Source organism: Tupaia chinensis, unplaced genomic scaffold, assembly GCF_000334495.1.
Source record: "Tupaia chinensis unplaced genomic scaffold, TupChi_1.0 Scaffold146131_1, whole genome shotgun sequence".
NCBI classification, from domain to species: Eukaryota; Metazoa; Chordata; class Mammalia; order Scandentia; family Tupaiidae; genus Tupaia; species Tupaia belangeri.
This window is the reverse complement of record NW_006205986.1, coordinates 1392963-1409242: the sequence shown is the minus strand read 5'-3', so window position 1 is coordinate 1409242 and position 16280 is coordinate 1392963. Positions and strand designations below refer to the sequence as shown.

Below are 16280 nucleotides of genomic sequence, written 5' to 3'. Positions count from 1 at the left end.
TTTTCTCTTTCTTTCTTTCTCTCTCTTTCTCTCACTTTATTTCTCTTTTTCTTTCTTTTTTAGCATCCACCATTTCCACAGATACTGATAAGTTTATTCAGTTATATGTGGCTGAAGTTCATGAGAGAAAATGGGACTGGAATGTGAATGTAGATTGGTGGAGAAGAGAGTACTTCCAAAGATCGAGCCCTAGTGTTGTCCAAATATTTTGAAAACCAGACCCGCTCCATTGTGTAACAGTAATGTACTACTCAAGAGAAGCTAGAACCCATCTGGTAACTGTGATTCCAATCCCAGCTCAGCCAGCTTGAACCATGCTGGCATGCTGGTGAGTGGCCAGGATCTGACTAGTTGGAGAAGTAGAGGAAAGGGATTGTGAAGTGATCAGATCTTGTGGAGGGTGCTCCTCTTTCTGTTACTCACTGTCACATGCACACACTATCATGGATAAAGGGGAGGGGAGATGTGAGAACACAGGAAAGTGAATTAAATGAAGCTAATCAACAAGATAGAAGGAGACTAAGCAAAAGTAGTGTTCAGTAAGTTCAATTTTGTGTTGAAAAAAAAATACACCAAAAATAATTATACATTTGTTGTTTATGTAGTAGTTAACAACTTGCCTGACAGTTAGGTATCTTTGAAGTTATCTTCCTAGTTTTTAGTGGTGACTATCTTTTCTCCAGCCCTGGGCTAAGAGAAGGGTAGTATGTGTGTGAATAGCAGAATTCCTCCTTATTAATCTCATTAAAAGATCTGAACTTTCATTAGTATCCAGGAAAACTAGGCCAGAATTTCTCTGCAATGCTAATAGGAGCTATGAATTTGAATTTTCATTGAAGTAATGAGTCTATGTGTTTTAAACATCGGTAAAACTCAATGGTAAAGGCAACTGGAAGACATTTACTTTAAAATCACCTTTAGGGAAGCAGCAGTTAGCGTAATGGCTATGTCGCTGGACTCCCACGTAGTCGACCATGGTTCGTGTCCCGGACCCGGTGGCTTAAAACTCATGCTGGGCGCGTGTGCATGCGTGCCCAAGATCCTGAGAGGAGAATGGAGGAGAAGGGATTGCAGCGTGACCATCCCCCCGGGGGGTGATTTCTCGCTTTCTGTCTCTATGTCTCTCTCTGTCTGTCTGGAGAGCGCACGCACCCTATAGCAAAAAAAAAAAAAAAACCTCTCCAAAAAAAAAAAAAACACGTTTAAAAATGTGATATGTATTAAAATTTTCCTATGCACAGGATCATTCTAGGTTCATACAATTAAGTGAAATGAATGAAGCACCTGATCTTGTGCAAACAGGTAGTGATGTAAATGAAACAGCATAGTCAAGAATTTTATAAAATACTAATGGAAAGAGAAGAGTGATCATATTCACATATAAGTATATAAGGGTTCTTTTTTAAAAATAATTATTTTATTTAACTTTATTTATTTATTTTAATTTGACCAGAGAAGGACAGAGTGAGAGCAAGAGAGAGCGAAAGAGAGGGAAAGTGAGAAAGCAAGCCACCAGGTCCGGGATTGAAACCACAGTTGGCCATGTGGGAGTCAATGCCCTTAACCACCATGCCACTTGCCAGCCCTATGACGGGGTCTTTAAAAAACTCATGGAGAAGACACATTATGAAAAACCTTGCTTGTATTACAAATCTTTTTGCATTAGGAAAAACTCATACTATAATTCCATTTTCCAAAAACTTTTTGAAGTCTACTCATATATACGTAAAGCTTGGGAAGGCATACTTAGCCATAGAATAAAAAAAAAAGAAAGAAAGAAAGGAAAAAAAAGTAAGCAACAGGGATCCAGAGCACAATCTCTACCAACTAGTAGCGCTCTAAAACATCTGTGAGTTGCCACTTGTTTATATAATGTGCCCACCACCGTTATTCTGAATACATCCATTTATTAATTTACTAAATGTTGTGGCAACCAATGAAGCAGGAGAACATTTTTGTCCCTACACTACATGCAGTGAGCATATCTGTTTTTAGCACGCACCAGCAAATACATGCTATGGTGTCTCTCTGGTTTTCCTACCTTCAGAGCATCTTGGAAGCCTTGGAAAGTCACCCAATTCGTACTCAGATGCAGCTAGGGAGCAATCCTTAACAAGAAGAAACCAGGAATTACTAAATACCTCAACTCTCCTTTCTCTGAAAGAATCATTTTGAGATCAATTCTGCATAGTTCCTTGGACAACACCCAGGCACGCTGAGCGTTAGTTGTTCACCTTAAAAACCAGCTCAGGAATGGATGTTCTATTGTCTTTTCTTCCTTCATGGTTTTATTACCTTCCTCCCTCTACTGTGATTACCTCTTCAAATACACTGCACTCAGATTTCTGTCTCAGGCACTGTTTATGCAGAACCCAAACTAAAAAATTAATGATTCCACACTTTAACAGATTGGGAAATGAGGCTATAAACATTTAAGTGCTTGATCGAAATCACCCACACAAATTATTAGAATTCAGGTTGGGCCCTGATCTTTTAACATTAAACAGTAACAAATCTCTTGACATCAAGGTTTTCATTGCTTACTATTTTTTTTAGAGGTTTTTGCTATAGAGTGCATGTGCTCGCCAGAAAACAGAGCGAGACAGAGAGACAGAAAGTGAGAAATCATCCCTCAGGGGGGATGGCCACACCACAGTCCCTTCTCCTCCATTCTCCTCTTGGGGTCTTGGGCACGCACTGACAGGTGCCTGGCATGAGTTTAAACCACTGGGTCCGGGTCTTGAACTGTGGTCAACTACATGGGAGTCCAGTGACATAGCCATTATGCCAACTGCTGGTCTCTGGGATTTTCATTATTTAATTATTATAGATAAAGCGTAGAACCAACTCTGATATTATATAGTTTTAATTTATAATTTCTTAGGCATAAAAGACAAGAAATATTTTCTTAACAGGAATTTTCCACCTAGGACTCTGAATATTATAGGGCAGAAAAATTTTAACACTTCCTTACTAGTCACAACATTAATTTACTAAAGAAATATTCTCACACTTTAAGATCTAGATATTTTCTTTCAAAAGATGATTCATCAAAAGATCATAGTTTTTGGCTTTTTAAGAACAGTGTTCTTTATGTTCTCTGACTCTTGATTAAGTATCATGTTCCCAGATTTATGGGGTCCTAGTGTGAGACATTTAGCCTGAATTTGTATGTTTTATTGCTTAGAGTCTTGATTACACATACAAAAAGTTCAAATACGTCATGAAAAATGAATATTATAAAATGCTTTAGGGCCATCCCATGTCATATTGGTTAAGGTGGTTAGATACCACTTGGCTGACAGTGCAGTTTGAGTCCCAGACTGTGGTTAGAAAAACACATTAGGCACAGGACCAGCAGTTAGCGTAATGGCTATGTCACTGGACTCCCATGTAGTCGACCGCAGTTCACGTCCCAGACCTGGTGGCTTAAAACTCATGTCAGGTGCTTGTGCGTGCATGCCCAAGATTCTACGAGGAGAATGGAGGAGAAAGGATTGCGGCATGGCCATCCCCTCCCCTGGGGGGTGATTTCTCGCTTTCTGTCTCTCTGTCTCTGTCTGTCTGGCGAACGCACACGCCCTATAGCAAAAACCTCTCAAAATAAAAAAACAAAAACCACCAGGCATTTACATGCATGCTCAAAATCCTAAGAGGAGAATGGAGGAGAGGGGTTTGGAGCATGGTCATCCTCTCTGAAGATTACTTTCTCACTTTCTGCCTCTGCCTCTCTCTTTCTCTGGCAAGTGCAAATGCCCCATAACAAATTAATATAAAACAAAACAAATGACTGTGCATGGATTTCCAAAAAATGGAACCTAGTTAAACGCAAACATAAATTCCACTTTCCATGCAACTGCCCCCTTGCATATTAATTCATTTAACTGTTGCAACAACCTCTTGATGTACATGAAGGCTTTTTCCGAACTAAATTGTAGGGATTGTTTCTTGCCCATGCTAATGTACTTGGTGAGTGGCAAAGCCGGGCTAATGAATCCAGGTCCCTTAAATCCAAAGCACAGCCATTTGTGAAATCTTCAACATAACCAATGCTGATGCAAGCAGATAAAGAATGAACCCTGAGTGAGCCATGTGCAAAGGATATGATTTCAATAGTTGATAGTTATTTCCCATATGAAGTGGCATCTTTTATTCTCCATATCTCTAAATAATGTATAGTTGCTTACAGGGGATTGATTCTAATGGAAATTAGAGAGCATAAACAGTGTTTTAAAACATAGTTTTAAAAATTGATTTAACTTTATTTATTTATATATTTTTTTTATTTCTTCAGGGAGGGAGGGAGGGAGAGAGGGGAGAGAGGAGGAGGGGAGGGAGAGAGAGAGAGAGAAAATGAGAAAACAAGCCACTGGGTTCGGGACTTGAACTGTAGTCAGCCATGTAGTTCATAAACAGTAATTTAATATCGAGTCCTCAAATTTTACTCCCAGTCAGGAATAGGTAGTTATTCAGTTTCTCAGCTAGTAATTCCTGTCATTTACATTTCTTCAATCTCTTGGTTCTCAATTTGTTTATCTTTAAAGTGGGGACTGGTAATGATACATCAAATAACATAAATGAACTTGCCTTTAAACCATAAATCAGTCAAATTATACATTGCTGTGTTTTTACCTTTTACTGATTTCAAGCTGCCATCTCTCAACAAACTTGAAAAGGGGAAGACAATCTGTGTAAGAATATTTAGCATTTGCCCTTTCTTAAAAGTCAGGAAAAGCAATTTTTAATTAGCCTTTCAATCCAAGTTGCATAGGACAAGATTTTCCATGTTCTTCATCTTTTTACCACACCTGAGGAGCAATTAATCCTTTAAATCTGCTTGACATTTAAATGTGATTTTAACAAGTCAAAAATATATCACTTTTCTACGTGATCTGCAATGTCCCAGGTACTTCTGTGATCTGTTGACACCATGCATCCTTCCTCTCTAGGTGTTTTTAATCCTTTTATAGTTTTTATTGTGGTAAAAATGGAAACCAAAATTTACAAGGCCCATTAGATGATGTAGTGATAAAGGTGGCTGGATCCCACATATTCGAGTAGGCAGTTCTAATCTCAGACCTAGTGGCTTGGAAAATACGCCTGGTGATTGTGCATGCATGCCCATTCTCAAGAGGAGAGGGGATTACAACATGGCCATCCCCCAGGGGATGAATTCTCACTTTCTCTCTCTGCTTCTCTTTCTGTTACTTTCCAACAAACAAAAACTGAAAAAATAAAAAATATATTATAAAACCATAAAAATTTACTAGTATAATCAGTAATACATATACTATTCAGAAGTGGTAAATATATTCCTGTTACTGCACAATTAATGTCCCGAATGTCTTCATTTGAAAAACTGAAACTCTATGCTCATTGAAAAAGCAATTTCTCATTTCTCTATCTGCTAGCTTCTAGCAACCATCATTGTACTTCCTGTTTACATGTTTTCCTACACTTTGATGTCTCTTTAACTGGAATTATAAAGCATTTGTCTTACTGTGACTGGGTTATTTCACTAGGCATAATGTCCCCAAGATTCATCAATGCTGTACCATGTCTCAGAATTTCTTTTCTCTTTAAAGCTGAAACATATTCTACTGTATATATGCCCCATTTTCTATATCCATTCATCAGTAATGAACACTTGGGTTGCTATCAGTTTTTAGTTTGAATAAAGCTGTGAACATACATCTGCAGATATCCCTTCAAGATCTTATTTTTAGTTCTTTTTGTATAAACCTACAAGTGAAATTGTTGGATCATGTAGTTTATGTTTTAAACTTTTTGAGAAGTCACAATAGCATTTTCCAAAATTGCTGCATCTTTTTTTTTTATTCCCACAATATCACATAAGTGTTCTGATTTCTCCACATCCTTGTCAACACTTGTAATTTTCTGATTTATTATTGTTTGCTTTTTGATTATTTTTGTTTGTTTTATACCTATTCACATAGTTATGAGATTATGTCTCACTGAGGTTCCAGGTTTGCATTCTCATAATAATTAGGGATGCTGAGTGTATTTTTACATGCTTGGAGACCATTTTTATAGTCCATTCTTTATTCTAAAAAATATAGAAAGCTTCATAAATGTGTGTGTCACCTTTGCAAGAAACCATGCTAATCTTTTGGGTATTTTTCCAATTTTAGTATATGTGCTGCCAAAGTGTGCAGCCACGTTGTTGATTCTTAATGAGAATTTTCAGTGTTTCATTAACACATCTTCTCAAGAGACCCCCCCCATCTACCTATATCTAGTATTTTTTTCCTTCATAAAAAAATAAAAGCAATTTGTATATATTCATAAAACTTATTTTTTATTCATGTTCAAGTCATCAGTTCTTTCCATTGCTGGATCATTGGTGGTCTATGAGTGTTTTGCTTTGTTTTATACCTCTTTGTGTCACAAGATTTGGAGGATTTTAAGATCTGGCTTCACTCTAGCACTTTAAACAGCCTGATAGACTGTATATAAATAGGGCACAACATTTCAGTTTTATATCTAAAAGGGACCTACATTTTATTCTTTTTTATTTTAATCACAAGTTCTTATTTTTCTTGCTATTGATATAGAAATCATTGATGATTGTACTTCAACCAACATAAATCATTACCACACAAAAGAATAGCAAGCAACGTTTAATCAATATTACCTCCTTCTATGAGACACTGTAGAAATGAAAGAACACAGGTTCTTATTGATCAGAAGTCTTGCAAACATTTAACCAGGGTCTCATCTTTTTGCAACACTAACTTCTCCAATTACTCAGGTCTTCATGTTTTTAGAGAAAGTCAAGGTTCTTTCCTCCCCAAGAACTTTGCATATCTTGTTACTATCAGTCACCTTCCTGCCACTCAAATGTACACAGACTTGTTTCATTAGTTCAGTTATATATTCTTAGTGTTGAAACAGTGCCAGGGGTATAGTTGGCTGACACTGGTGTAGGTCATGGTTTCTCAACTTTGGCATCCAAGGAACACTTGATGTTGATTCAGTTATGAGTATTTGCCTTAAAAACTTGATAATGATAGTAAAGGGCCAAAAATAAATTTGAATTTACTTTTAAAATGTAGATAAATTAAGATTAAAAATTAAGAGATAATTCCAGTCTTTCTCTATAGTATGATGACTCCTGTTCACATCCAAGATTCAGTAAGAAAAGGGATAGTGGCATTAAAGATAGTGTGCACTAGTGGAAAGACATGTTTGACATCCTTAGTAGTGGTACTTATACTGGAATGTGCGTCAGAGTCATCCATGATTTCTCGACTACACCAATAGACTACTGACCCAATAAGTCTAGAATGATGTCTGAGAATTTGTGACCCAGTTTCAAGTGATACTAATGCCAGTGGGGGGAGGCTAGAAGGTGGAAAGAAAAACCTACCAACAGACATGGCTATTAGGATGCAATTGAAGTTCTACAGGCAAGAAAAGATGACCTATATGTATTATCATCTGTAGATATGGTTAATAGGACACTAAGGAGAGGGAATTTTTTTAGAATTAAGGTATAAATATGAATTAAAGATGAATTAGTTGTATAGGTGAGGAAAAAATAGGATCCATGTAACACTAATATTGTTATTTGAGGGAATTAATTAAATGATCTCCATGAACACAAATAAGGTATTTGAGGATCAGATTTTAAGAAATGATTGTAAGTTCTTATTTGAATATGTTGAATTTGTGGTGCCAACCCCATCTGGATGATATTGTTCTAGAAGACCTTTGGAAATACAGGTGGACATCAGGAGCAAGATCTGAGACCATGTTATCATATATCCTTTGGTAGAAATCAGCATAGGAGTGGTCACTAAAGTTGTGGAAACATAAAATAAACTTTAAGAGATATATAAAACAAGAGAAAAAGACATTCATAAGAATTCTAAACTATGCCAGTCTTACTGAATTTCTTTCTTTTTTTTTTAATTTAGAGACAGAATCTCATTATTTTGCCTCATTAGAAATCATTCTTCAGCATCCCAAGCAGCTTGGACCACAGGTACGTGCCACCATGCCTGTCTCTGAATTTCCTACTGAAACAAAAGTATTAGACCAGTCAATCAAGGAAAAATAATGGTCGTTGTATAGCAGCATTTGAATAGGCATTTAGCAAAGTTTTCTGATACTCTAGTGAATAAAATGAGTCACTTACTCTTATGGCATATGGGGTTAATACTTAGTTGTATGAACAAGGAGGAAGATGCTTAATAGTGTGTCAGCAGTCTGTACTGTCAGCTACATCCCACAATAGATATTTAGGATGAGTAAATTTATGCTTTTGACAAAACTGGGGAAATGAGTTGAATTAGAGAACATTTCTGCTAAGAGTGAAAGGTTAAATCAAAATCTTACCTGAAGAATGTTTTTTTTAAAAAAAATAAGCCCAGTACCTAATTAAAAAAAAGAGAGAGAGAAATAGAGAAAGAAAAATGGAGAAAGAAAGAAAAAAAGAATAGATATAAGTAATAGATAGCAAACATCAAGTTCTGGAACATAAATCAGAAGTTTATGTGACTTCATCAAGTATAAATGGCCTAGACTTTCTAGTTAAAAGGTCTAGACTTTCCAATTTCTCACTGGATAAAGAAATTAAGCTGTCTATATGATATATTGAAAACAAAGTATTTGGGAACCAGCAGTTAGCGTAATGGCTATGTCGCTGGACTCCCACATAGTCTACCGCGATTCACATCCCGAACCCAGTGGCTTAAAACTCACGCCGGGCATGTGTGCATGTGTCCCCAAGATCCTGAGAGGAGAATGGAGGAGAAGGGATTGCGGCGTGACCATCCCCCCGGGGGGTGATTTCTCGCTTTCTGTCTCTATGTCTGTCTCTGTCTGGTGAGTGCACGCGCCCTATAGCGAATATCTCTCAAAAAAAAAAAAAGAAAAAAGAAAAGAAAAGTATTAGAAAAATTATGACATGCACAGTATAATTATAAGAAATTATGTTATACAAAGTAGATTTTAGATAAGAATTATTATTAAAAAATAAAGTCATACATGCGATAGTGATAAAACAAGGCAATTCACCAGAATTATTTCTTATGTTTACATAACCTAATAAGACAGCCTCGGGATACAAACAGTAAAAACAATCAGAAACAAAGGGAGAAATGTAAAAATTCACAACTAAACATAATGGTTTCTATTCTTCTTCAGTAATGAGTAGAATCACTGGGCAAACAATTCAGTAAGTTGATAAAATTAGGATATTTCAAAAGTTTATGGAAAAACGGAATTTAAATACATATATATTTTGGTAAAAAAAATGAAATCCATGCATTTTTTTTCAAAAATTAATTCCTCCTTATATAACTCAATAACACAGCTTGAACTAATTGACATTTCAAGAATATCGTCATTAAGGATAAAAAACTGCAAGCTTTTAGGTGAAAGATAGCAAACCTCCCAGATTTTTTTCCAAATGCATTCTTTTCCCATGCATATCAGACATTGCTACTGGAGTTGTGTCCTCTTTGGGACCTGTGCATCTTTTGGGCCCAGACCTCCAACTTAGAGGTCTATTTTTAAGACTTGCCAAAAAAATAACAAACTTTTAGTTGGGGCTAATGTTCATTGGCAACTCTATTTCCTCAAAAATCTTATCAAGGTTCTGATTTATTTACCTCTAGTCAGTTTCGTGTCTGAATAACAACATTGCAAGTTCCTTTTAAAACAATTCTTAGATAGTCTTTATTTCTGGCTTCCTGGCTCCCTTGGATAGTTCAACTTAGTAGTAGCTACCTTGAGAAGATGAGGTCTGAATAGGGCACATTCCCAACCTGACACTTTATTGAAATAAGAAATCTCATCTTGTCTTTTTCAATAAAACAATTTTAAAATTCCATCTCCTGCTACTTAGGGTCTAAAAGCTGTCAATTTTTCCAGTCCTGCAAGACCTAGACACATGTTCTACCTTTACCTTTCTATTTCTGCTTATAAACTTCTTCCATGTTGCCAAATATTATCAAGTGACAACCAACATATATTAAAGTGATCTTTTCAACCTCTATTCTCTACCTCGCTAGTCATTTATCTTTCAAGTTTTTACAAGGAAGATAATCACCAAATAATATTTTGCATTTGAATGATATGGACCAAGAGATATTCAGATTGTTTTATGAGTGGTAGTCCTTTCATTCAACCCACTGGAGCAATGCTGCACATTAAGGGTATTTTTTTATGGGGACCAGCAGATGGTCTAATGGTTCCATCGCCAGACTCCCACGTAGCTGACCACAGCTTGAGTCCCGGACTCAGAGTCTTAAAACTCAAGCCCGGTACATGTGTGTGCATGCCCAAGATCTTGAAAGGAGGATGGAGGATAACGTTTGTGGACATCCTCCCTGGGAAGCGATTTCTTGATTTCTGTCTCTCTGTCTCTATGGCAAGTGCGCGTGCCCTGTACCAAAAATCTCTCCAAAAAAAGATGATTTTTTACGATGGCACTCTATTCTTGGTATCAGTTTAGATATTAATATTTATATGCTACTACTAATAATTAATATTAATCATAAATATTACATTATAATTATACTGTGGTCATATATTAATAAATAATCATTGATAATTATCAATTATATTGATATTAATGTATACATTAACATTAATGTATGTATTAATAAGGATAAGTAAAACTGGCTGCTGAAACACGTGATGAAATTTCAGTAGCAATAAACATTTAAGGTAGTGAAGGTGTGCTTGTGTGTGTGTGTGTGTGTTGTGTGTGTCCACTTATCAGAATCCAACATTTGGAAGCAGAGAAAGGTGAGCTATTTCTCTACAGAGAAATTCTGGGACCAGTTTCTTTCTCTGAGGTAATTCCATTATATTTAACATGTGACTTCAATATCACGCTTTAATAATTTGGGTACCGGATGGAAGAAAAAGAGGGAGGAGATACACACAACCTTAACTGTCTCAGTTCAGAAGTGGCACACACTTGTTCTAGCATAATAGTAAGAACTAGCCATGATGGTACTTTATGTAACAATGAGTACAGTCCAAGAAGTAGTCATTTTGACAGAAAAATCGATATGGGAAATTGGTTAAATGGTACTGAAAGATTGAATGGTGAGAGAAAAAGAACAAGCAGATAGCTCTGGCTCCGGTTGATATGTCTGAGAAGATGAGTTTTAGAGGACCGAAAGAAGCTGAAATCTGGAAGCTGCTACTCAACCCAATTCCTGTTGCTAGGTTGAAAAGCTTTTTGCTCATTTGTTGCTTTCATAAACTATGAGCCAACCAAGAAGAACCCGATCTCTTTTTTTTTTTTGTAACCTTTTTTTGGAGAGGTTTTTGCTATAGGGCGTGTGCACTCGCCAGACAGACAGAAAGAGACAGAGAGATAGAAAGTGAGAAATCACCCCCTAGAGGGGATGGCCACGCCACAATCCTTTCTCCTCCATTCTCCTCTTAGGATCTTGGGCACGCACACACACGCGCCCGGCATGAGTTTAAGCCACCGGGTCCAGGACTTGAACTGCAGTTGACTACATGGGAGACTAGCAACATAGCCATTATGCTAACTGCTATTTTTTTAAGGCAGAATTTTGCTATAGGACTTGTGTGTTCAACAGAAACAGAGAGACAGAAAGCGAGAAATTCCCCTCTAGGGAGGATAGCCATGCTGCAATTCTTTCTCCTCCATTCTCCTCTCAGGATTTTTGACACACACATGTACCTAGTTTAAATTTTCACCTGCCAAGTCCAGGACAGTTGGCCATTTGGGAGTCCAGCAATGTAACCATTATATCATCTTCAGGTCCTAATATTTTTCAACTATTGATATAGGATGTAAGTTGTTCTTACAAGCATTCCATTTACTTATTGTTTTTAACCAAACTATTTCCAAATATAAACAATTTTTAAGTGACTTGATTTTATGGATCAGAAATTTGGGCAGGACTCAAAAGCAAAACTCTTCTGCTCTGTGCGGTATTGGCTTGGATCACTCGGTGTTGGGATTATCTGGAGAATATAGGATGACTTCAACCATATTACTGTTTTTGTCAAAGCTTATCTCACATGGGTTCTCTTTCTATCAATAAAGTTTAAGGAATTTTCCATATTATCTCTGTAGCAGGACAATAAGCCATTTCACGTGATGGTTCAGGTTTCAAAGAGACCAAGACAGAAGCTCTCAGCCCATTTATTTTAATTTATTTATTCATCTATTTATTTATATTTTTAATTACAAGAGGGTGTCAGAGAGATAGATAGGCAGAGAGAAAGGAGAGAGAGAAAAAGCACCTCCTGGGGGGAGTGGTCACATTGCAATCTCTTCTCCTCCATTTCTCCATGCAACTGGGATTTGGAGCACATATATATACATTTGGGACATGAACATGCCCATAGGTGTGGTTTTCTATCTCCCAGAGCTAGGGTTCTAATCAAAGTCCACTATGTGGAATCCAGCCCCCAAAACCATTTGACTATGGGGCCACTTCCTGTCAGTCCTTTAAAGGATAGATTCAGGGGACCAGTAGTTAGTATAATGGCTATGTCACTGGACTCCCATGTAATCAACTGCGGTTTGAGTCTCGAACCTGGTGGCTTAAACTCATGCAGGGCACATGTGCATGCGTGGCCAAGATCCCGAGAGGAGAATGAAAGAGAAGGGATTGTGGTATGGCCATCCACCCAAGGGGTGATTTCTCGCTTTCTGTCTCTCTGTCTTTCTGGTGAGCGCACATGTCCTATAGCAAAAAACAAAAAACAAACAAACAACAACAAAACAACAATAATAACAATAAAAGACTAGATTCAGAATTGGAATAGACTCACTTCAGCAATAATCAGAGGAACGAGAATATTCTCCATGTTGCCTATATCTATCATAAGAGATAATTTTGTAAAAGAGGCAACTTGTCTCATACTTGGGCATGCAGATAAACTATCAGATTTGCACATACTGATGAAAAGACAATGAGCAAATCCTTTCTTCAGCAAGTGAGCATCCTCAGAATCAGAAACCAAATAAAAAGTAGGCTTCGACAATGTAGCTTTTTTGTGTGTGATGATTTTTTTTTTTCAAACCCTATGGAACATAAGAAACATTACCCATGTGCTCACACAATTTCTCAAACAGTCATCTGAAACTATCTCCTAATTTCAAAATTGAGAAGTTGAGCACTGTCAAACAGGAAACTCCACAAGTGTAATCCAAGAAATTGTTCAGTTTAGTCTTATGTTTAGATTTGGTGTCTTTCCCCCCAGCAATGCAAAGAATCTAGGACTTTCAAACATCCATAGAATTATGATCTAATTTGGGCTGCAAAATAAGAAGCCTTTTTAACTTGCTTCAGAAGTTACCCACCAGCTACACTTTAACTTACAACACACCTTGTCCTTTATCTCAGATCACTAAACCTTTCTGATCTATCCCCATCCTTCTTTTAAGAAGCTTATTATTATCATCATCATTATTACTTTGCTTTAGTAAGAGGTGGCAAAGAAGTCTTCATTAAATAAAATGTGATATATAAATCTATGTGGAGTGCTTCTAAAAGTAGAATTGTCTGCCAAGTTCTGTAGCAGTTTTACCAGTGTATAATTAAGTACTCATCTAAACTATAGTTTATGTTTGTGTGAAGGGAGAGTGCAGAACTCAGAAATAAAAGTTGTGGAGGTTTTTTTTTTTCCCCCTCTATTTTTAAATTATATGTTAGATTCTGGTTTTCATGGCTATTGCTACTAAAGAAACGAAACTGTACTTTCAGTTCTAGTCGTATAGCAGCCTAGGTGACCAGAGAAACCCTCTTCCTACCGGAAAAGTTCTGGATGAAATGTAAGATCTGGTGTGAAATAAGACACTCTTCAAAGGCTAGAGAGGGAGAAGAAAAAGCAAATTTAGAAAAGTACTGATGGCCAGCTGGTGGCATGGTGGTTACAGTGACTGAATACCATATGGCCAAACCATGTAGTAATTGTTCCAGGTTCTCTGGCTCAAGAAACAGGTTGGGCATAGGTGTGTGGGTGTACCCAAATTCCCAAAAGGAGGAAGAAAAGAAGGGGTTATGCTATGGCCATCTCCCATGGGGGCTTACTCACTCTCCCTCTTTTTCTTTCTCTGTCTCTCTCTGGTGAGCACGTGTGCCCTCTGACAAATTAAAAGAAAAGAAATGAAAATTGGTTAGGGTATATTTCCTGGAGCATCTGATTTTCTCTGATAACCTACAGCTGAATTTTTTTGAATGAGAAGAGTGATTTCTTGAGATGGAGTCTACTGCAGGTGAAGGTACCATGACTATTGTTGAAATGACAACACAGGATATAGAATAGTCCATAAACTTAGTAGACAAAGCAATGGCAGGGTATAAGATGTTGGACACCAATTTTGACAGCTGTGCTGTGGGTAAAATACTATCAAATAGCATCACATGCTACAAATAAATTTCTTGTGAAAGGAAGCGTCAATCAATGCAGAGAGCTTTGTTGTCTTATTTTGAAGAAATTACCATAGCCAGTCCAACCTTCACCAATCACTGCTGTCATCAACACTGAGGCATGATCCTTCTCCACAAACAGATTATGAATTGCTGGGGCTATTGCTGGTGTGGTGGTTGAGGGGCTGTACTCCCACATTTCAACCATGGTTTGAATCCCGGACTTGGTAGCTTGCTTTCTCACTCTCCTTTTCTCTCTCTCTCTCTCTCTGTTTTTCTCTGGTGAGCACACATGCCCTAGAGCAAACTTAAAATAATAATAGTGAGTAAAATGAATAAGTTTAAGAAAATATTATGACTTGCTGAAGGCTCAGATGAATTAGCGCTTTTTACCAATAAAGTATGTTTTAATCAAGTTGTGTATATTTTTAGGCAATGTTATTGCACAATTAATAGTATATAATGAAAAACATAATTTTATATTTAAACCAAAATAAATTTATATGACTCACCTTATTGACTCATGTCGCGTTTCTCAGATTTCTAATTTGTCAAGCTTACACCAGAAACCATTAAATTGTGTGTTTATTTCTTTTCCAATGACAGTTTTTCTGCCTGAGGAAACTAAATTTCAACTTCTATCCAGAAGCAGGAAACTACCTCTAAGAAAACATTTTTTTACGTTGGAGATTTTTAACTTTCTCAGAGAGGTTCCTATTCTGTAAAATTTTAATTTCTAATTCTCATTGCTTTCATAGTTCTACAATGCATTTAAATACTTTAAAGCCTAGTTTATTTCATTCTTTTCCCTGGTGGTATTAACAGTGTTGTCCTACCATGAACTTATATGTCCAATTTTATATTTTGCAATTCCGTGATGACTAATGATGTCGAGCACATTTTTATCTATTTACGGGCTATTTGGAAATCTTTTGTTTGTATTGCTCAGTTTTTCTTTGGTTTGTATTTCTCTCTTTTTATTAAGATTTAGCTTTTAAAAATATAATTAATATGATTCCTTTGACTTTATTTATGTTGAAATAACCTTTTTGGATCTAAGGTTCTACTTTTTGCTTCTTAAATTGGTAAACAAATGTTTTTAATTATAATTTAGTTCAATTTGTAAACAGCTTTCTTCTGTTACTGATATTTAAGCCAAGTTTAATATACCTTTTCCTAGTCCATGATTATGAAGATATTTTTTTTTATTTTCTTAAGAGAGCTTTTTTTCGGGAACCAGCAGTTAGCGTAATGGCTATGTCGCTGGACTCCCATGTAGTCGACTGCGGTTCGTGTCCCGGACCCGGTGGCTTAAAACTCACGCCGGGCGCGTGTGCGTGCGTGCCCAAGATCCCGAGAGGAGAATGGAGGAGAAGGGATTGCGGCGTGACCATCCCCCCTGGGGGGTGATTTCTCGCTGTCTCTATGTCTCTCTCTGTCTGTCTGGCGAGCGCATGCGCCCTACAGTGAAAATCTCTCCAAAAAAAAAGAGAGCTCTTTTTCTGTAGAGTGGAGAGACAGAGAAACAGAAAGTGAGAAATAATCTCCCAGGGAGGATGGCCACGTCATAATCCCTTCTCCTCTAGTTTCCTGTCGAGATTTTGGAGACACATGTACATGCACCACTGTGAGTTTTAAGCCACTGGTGCATCCAGGACTCAAACCACAGTTGACTATGTGGGAGTCCAGCAACATAACCATTACCCCATCTGCTCATCTCAGGGAGGGTATTTTTAAATATTAACTCCTAAAAAGCTTTACTGTTTTCGTTTTCACATTTAGGAGTCCAGCAACATAACCATTACGCTATCTGCTGGCCCCAATTTTATTTATTATTATTATTTTTTAAATTTTCTATAGGACATGTGTGCTCACTAGAGA

At 37.0% G+C, this 16280-nt stretch overlaps 1 non-coding gene across 1 annotated transcript; it reads right to left on the bottom strand.

Annotated features, from left to right (window-relative positions):
- Positions 1-6070: 6070 nt before the first annotated feature.
- LOC114006193 (U6 spliceosomal RNA) lies at positions 6071-6174 on the bottom strand. Its single transcript, XR_003547943.1, has one exon. It is a non-coding gene; the product is annotated as a U6 spliceosomal RNA (small nuclear RNA).
- Positions 6175-16280: the final 10106 nt, after the last annotated feature.